This window comes from Vigna radiata, chromosome 7 (assembly GCF_000741045.1).
Source record: "Vigna radiata var. radiata cultivar VC1973A chromosome 7, Vradiata_ver6, whole genome shotgun sequence".
Lineage (NCBI taxonomy): Eukaryota > Viridiplantae > Streptophyta > Magnoliopsida > Fabales > Fabaceae > Vigna > Vigna radiata.
In genome coordinates, this window is record NC_028357.1 from 13,714,848 (window position 1) to 13,721,185 (window position 6,338).

Sequence of the window (6,338 nt, forward strand, 5' to 3'; positions counted from 1 at the left end):
GGAAAGCATAGGCTCAAAGGGGCTATCAAAGGATCAAACACAGGGTAGGCTCATCTGGCTAGAGAGGGTCAACAACAAACTGCCTTTATCACTTTCAAACATGCATATCAATCAAGAATCATCAAAAAGAGTCAAGCCAAGGCATATGTGCAAGCAATCAAGAGACATATCACACACAAGAAAGAATATCAAGTGGCTCAAATCTCACACAGGGTATTTCTATCACAATCAATTCAACCCTCAACATCATAATCATCTTTCCCAGCAAAGAAACGCAAGGATTTCCAAGCAAATCAGAGTATCAATAAAATGAAAGACAAGTCTACAACCTAAACCAAGTCCAGAAATCAAGAGAAACATGTAAAATTGTACAAAAGACACAACAAAAACTACCTAGAAAACAAAAAAAAAAAATTAACGCAGAAAACATAAACTAAGAAAGAAAAATCAGAGTCTCCCCCAATAGACCACACTTAAACTACACAGTGTCCTCAATGTGTCACAATCATCAGATCAGAAATCAGAACAATCAAAAGATCATGGACAAGTGTAATAAAAGTAGGGAAAGGGGGGAGAAGGGAAAAAGGAAACTCCCCTGATCATGGTGGCAGTTGCCAATTTTGGACTTTTAGGGAGATCTCTTCCACCACCGGATTCAGCAAGGAAGTCTTGAGGAAGAACTGCTTCATCCTCCAAATTTGATCGAGCAGGGAGATGTCCTCCACAGCTGGATCTAAGAAGCAGTGATTGTTGATGAGCTGGTTCAGTTGGTGTCTATTGATGCTAAAGCTCTTGTGTATGCTTGCACCTTTGTTTTCCACTGTGGGTGCTTGTTGGTCAAATTTATGTGCACTTCCTGCAACATGGTTAGTGCACTGTGGCTCCACAGAAATAACATGCAGAGGTATAACACCCAATCCCAGTGTAAGAGGCCGAACCTCAGATATACCCTCAGAACATGAATCAATCTCAAATGTAGAAACAATATCAACAGCAAGCTCAGATTCATGTTCAGTGCATGGAGAACAAACATTTAGATGTGATAGCAAAGAGTGGTTCTCATCATGCAAAGAGGGAGAACTAAAAACAGGCTCATCAACAACATAATCATCAACATCAACATACCTATCAACAACATAATCATCAACAACAGAATCAATAATAGGTATGTCTACCTCCACTTCCCTGAAAATTGGTTGAGTGGTGGAAGGTGAAGCTGGTCTACCTATCTCAAAAGTGGTACTCATGTCTGCCTGGTCCTCCAATTCTTCATCAGTCTCCTCAAGTGCAAGAGTGGGGACATAGGAGGATGGGAATGTAGATGGTGCAGTAGTAAACTCGTGACTTTGCTCCCCATCTCCTATGTGGATGGCATCAACATCGTCTGAAAGCTGAACAGTCTGAAATGGTGATTCATTTGAAATTTGAGACTATTCCTCGATGAGTTGAGTAGCCATCTACCCCATCTGATCAGTTAAACTCTGAAGGGGAGTTAATTCCTGCTGAAACTCCATGTTCAGTTGCTGGAACTGAATGTTCTGAATAGTCATCTGCTCCAATAACTCCTTCAATGTAGGCTCAGAAGTAGTGGAAGGATGAGGAGTTGCTTGGACAGGCTCATGAAACTGCGGCTGCTGTGGCTCCTGGACAGGTGGAGAAGGCATACAAGAATTCTGGAATGGTGGTTCTTGATCTTGAAGCTGTGAAGTACCATACCATCCCAGGTCAGGATCATTCCACCCAGGATCGTTGATATATGAATCAAAATGATGCTGAGTAGGGGAGAATCTATCCAAAAACAAATGCTTAAGATTTTCCCAATTGGCCCTGAATTCTGGTGGAAGATGAATAAGCCACTCCCATGCTGCGTCTTCTAATGAATGCGGAAATGCCCTTAAAAACATGTGATCATCAGGGACATGAAGAGGTTTCTTTGAAGAGCAAATGGTGTAGAACTCCTCCAAATGTCTATGTGGGCATTCACCTGCAAACCCATGAAACCTAGGCAGCAAATTTGTAAGTCCAGAGGTGAGAACGCAATGAACATCAACCTCATCAAGTGGAACTGGCTCCCAAAGAGCGCTCTCAAGAACGGGAGGATGAGTCATATTATTCTCAAGACAGAAATCAACAGAATATTTATGAGAAGCACTATCAGAGGCACAGGTAGAAGAAACAATATCCACATAGCCAAAACAGGTAGACATGCGAAAGAAAGGGGGAAAAGAAGAATGCAATGAAAATATGCAACTAAAGCTACCTAAATGCAACACACAATGACAAACACACAAAACAGAACAACACACTCACAACATGAGACAAAACACAACACACACTAACACAACAAAAGACCTAAAACCGAACCGTTGGTCCCCGACAACGGCGCCAAAATTTGATGGGTGTCGCCGCCCAATCAAATTTGATGTGCATTTTAAAGTGCAGTATAACTAGGGAATGACCCCTAGGTCGTCTCCCAAAGACCAATTTTGCGGTTCGAGGATCGAATCTAACACGAAATGGGCGGGGTTTAAAAAAATTATTATTTTTTTAATGCAACACTAATTAAAGAAATTAAATACAACTCAACCTATAATTCAAATAAATTAAACAAAAGAAATAACAACATAATTTTTCCTATGACTCATGTGACAAGAGATTTTTGCCCAAGGGAACTTGAATTTGCAGTGCTCTTAAAATATCACACATTGCCGTGACCTGTTCTGGCTGAAACCATGTGCAAAATCTGCTGCCATCAATTACTCATTCAATGGGAATTTAAGTAAATTTTACCTTCCAAATGAAACATGAATTNTCCTAAATGAACCACCAAAACCTCCACGTCACAGCTGCACCTACCTCACTAAGTCAACATTTCTTCCTTGACTAATGAAAGGCAATAAATTGTTTTCCCCAATTCCAGCAACTTGCATACTTCTATCCATAAATTCATGCTTCATCAATGTTGATGTGACCAATGCTTGTAAATAGAATTGATGAACCGTGGAGCCCCCTTCAATCTCCAACTGCCTGACGTCTTTCCACCTAAACTCTCACCTTCCACCCTTTCATTCTCAAAAACATTACAATCTTCAAGTATTTAGCACCGGCCCCACAATTCTTTCAGCAACAAAAAAAACGTAGACTCAATCATACTTCCAACAATTCCCTTAAAAGCCAACTAAATTAAATACCCTTTCAAGTGGAAATGTGATGAAACCGTGACACCTCTGCAATGGAATTTTCCCAAGAAAAACAAAAGAATGCTAGCACATCTCTCCACCTAAAACAAATAGGTTGTGCTTCCCCAAAAATCATCTCACGTGAACATCACCTTTCTCTCAACTAGGAAATCAATTTTCCTCCAATATTCCAATTGCAAAAACTGTCGTCTGCAACTTCTCACATAAAATGGTAATTGCCTTGCACACATACAATTGTACCGTGGGCCCCTTCAAGGAAATTAAGACTTTGTTCCATCAGCTTTTCCCAATGAATTGTTGCCTCTTTGACCGAGACATGCATAGCTAGCAAAGGAAATTCAATGCCTACTCCATATACTACTTGTACTCTCCTTGGAAAAAGAAATGACAATGAACCATGTGCCTTCTACTCTATTGGGATCCGTGTTTCTTCTCCAACAAAAAGTAAAGCAAAATGGCAAGGCTCTCTTTACACCATCAGGAACCGTAAGACTCCTCTTCCAATAAAGCAAGTTGAGAAAAAAAACATAAAAAGGAGCAATGTTTCCTTCCAGCCACCAAACGCACAAAGGCAATGACCAAGAGTCACCCTCAAACTCAATCACTGTAAAAGCTTACCTACTTCCATCAACTCATTTTTTCATTCTCCAGGAGCCAAGTCTATAACGTCGTTGCATTGACGGTGAGTGGAAAACATTTATAAGCAACTCATGAAATGAATGAAACAGAGAATGAAAGGCAACGTAAATATCAACAAGAAAGCTCAACTACCGAGAAAAACAAGTGCCATGCTATTCCCTTTTTCCAAAATCCAAACAAGTGCTAAAGGCAATAACTAGAACCCGTGAACAACATTCAATTGCAGAGAGAATATTCACAATGCACCGAGAAACCGAGAGAAGGTCTGAAAAAATTCAAGGGAGTGACGACTTCTATCCAAAAACCTAGGACCAAGTGTCACTAAAAAAATGGGGTGGGGGCCACCCAAAACCCTAGGGACAAGTCATCTTTTTCTATTGGGCTTTTGCCTACTCTACAAAATTAGCCCAATTATTACAAAACTTCATTAACAAAATCTAAATTACTAAGCTAAGCTAGATTAAATCTAATTTGCCTTGTGGAAATTCTTCAATTTGTTTGGTGCCCTTCCGAAAGTCCCAAAGTATAGTTCCAAAATTGCCCTGAAAATAGAAATAGGAATAATTAAGCTCAAATAATTCAAATTAATTAAAATATGAATTATTGGTCTAATTAAGTCCAAATGGTGAAAATGACACAATAACTAAGAATTAAGCGCAAATCATAAACACAATTCGGCGCGAAAAACTAAGTTAATGGTATAAAATATCGACTCATCAGCGGCATCACAGTGTCGTTTTTTACACTGCCATCACCAGATAATCAGCTCTTCAACCTCCTTCTCCTCGTCGTCGGAGGTCTCTCGCGACGCGTCGCCGTCGTGACGCCGATTGCACTCAGTCGCAATGAAGACTGACCCGTGTCCACCATCGCGGTTTGCTTCCCCTCTAATGGACCAGCTTGCACTTTTGAGTTTAATGGGGGAAGTTCTGGTTTGTTGGGTCCAGGTGAGGGCTGCAACAAAAATCCAAACTTTTTTAAATCTGAAATCCATTTCTAAAACGACGAAACAAAATGAGGGTTGCAACAAAAATCCAAACTTTACCTCGAATTTGAAGCGAAAGAAAAGCTCTATTAAGGGGATAATACTAGTGATAGTGCAGTGACACCTGAGAAACCGACCCACGCTAGAGTTGGGTTCCGGCGAATCAGATTTTGTCGCCGGTAATCTCATATCTGCGAGATTCTGGAGGGATCAAATCAGAAATTGGTTCTTTTTCCCTCTTGTGTGATTGCGTGGCTATGTTAGTCTCTTCAGTTTTGGCCATTTATCCTTTTCCCTGTTCTCTTCTTTTCCTTTTCTCTTGCTTTGCCAATGGTTCTAGGGTCCACATATATGATTCTAGGGTTTCAGATAACATATATATGATTTAGGGTTCATATAATTATGACGGAGTGAAAAAGATTGCTAAGAGTAAACAACATTAAGAATGAAGAGGAAAAGAGGGAGGACGAAGGAGAGGGAAAGAAGGAGGAAGGAGGAGACGGTTGCCCAAGTGGAAGATGAAGCTGATGTGTAAAGAATTTTTTTTTTAAATTCAAAATTAATACGATAAATTATTTACTGTGCCACGTAAGAGTGAACACCGTTAGAAATTAGAAATGTGATGTCGTAAGGCAAAAGGAGTCAATTGAACGATTTTTTTCAAAAATTGGGATCTATTACTACAAAAAAAAAAAGATAGGATCACATTGAACACAACTCCCAAACATGGGACGAAAAGTGGAATTAAGCCAAAAAAAAAAAAAAAAACTTTTGTGGAGAAATTTTATTTCCCCATATCAGACTAAAATAACTTGTAAATAATGAAAAAAAACTTCCCTCCATAAAGGGAGAAGCAAATAACCTATTGCAATAGTGAAAATAACACTGGTTGCCGCCACCAGTGCGTCGTCTTGCTACCTCCTTTTCACTGCTACTCACTTCAATGTTGCCACCAGTTTCGTCGTCTCATCGGTTCCACTTTTTCACTGTCATTGGGCTTAGGGATTGTTTCTCTTCCTTCATCTTTGACACCCCAACATCTGATTGTTGTGTTGTCCTGAACGAATCTTGTATGGTGAGCAAACCGCTGGACATTATTGGTGGAAGGTTCATTACAAGACAAGGATAGCCCGTTTTCAGGTTTTTCTCTAACCTGTTATTCCAATTTCAATTTTTCTAAAAGTAATTGCTACTGGTTCTTACATTTGATATGTCTGTTATTGCTATGGTTAAGTTCAAGTGGCACTACCTCTGCCATCATGTAAATTATCTATCTAGTCTTGGGTTGTTCTCTATGGTGATTTTCCAAAAATTAGAGGCAGGGTAAATTTTGTTTTGTTCACCAAACCAATGGATGAAAATTGTATCCAGTGGAATCTGAATTTAAAAACGCCAATGTAACAAATTAGGAGGTGAGGTATTATTTTATAGAGCTATCATTATAATCTGAATGTTGTTCTGAGATATGAATTTCCTGCTCAAGTTAATTTATTAACTGAGTATCTAAAGTTAGT

General features: G+C 39.5%; 1 protein-coding gene across 2 annotated transcripts in view; it reads left to right on the forward strand.

Annotated features, from left to right (window-relative positions):
* The first annotated feature begins 5,652 nt into the window (after nt 1–5,652).
* The window catches only part of LOC106767241 (pentatricopeptide repeat-containing protein At4g32430, mitochondrial), a 3,810-nt gene continuing 3,124 nt past the window's right edge, over nt 5,653–6,338 (forward strand). The window contains exon 1 of one of the 2 annotated variants that reach the window (XM_014652089.2): nt 5,653–5,964. The gene's annotated coding sequence lies outside the window, so the exon portion shown is untranslated. The other variant, XM_022783146.1, reaches the window with a different exon arrangement.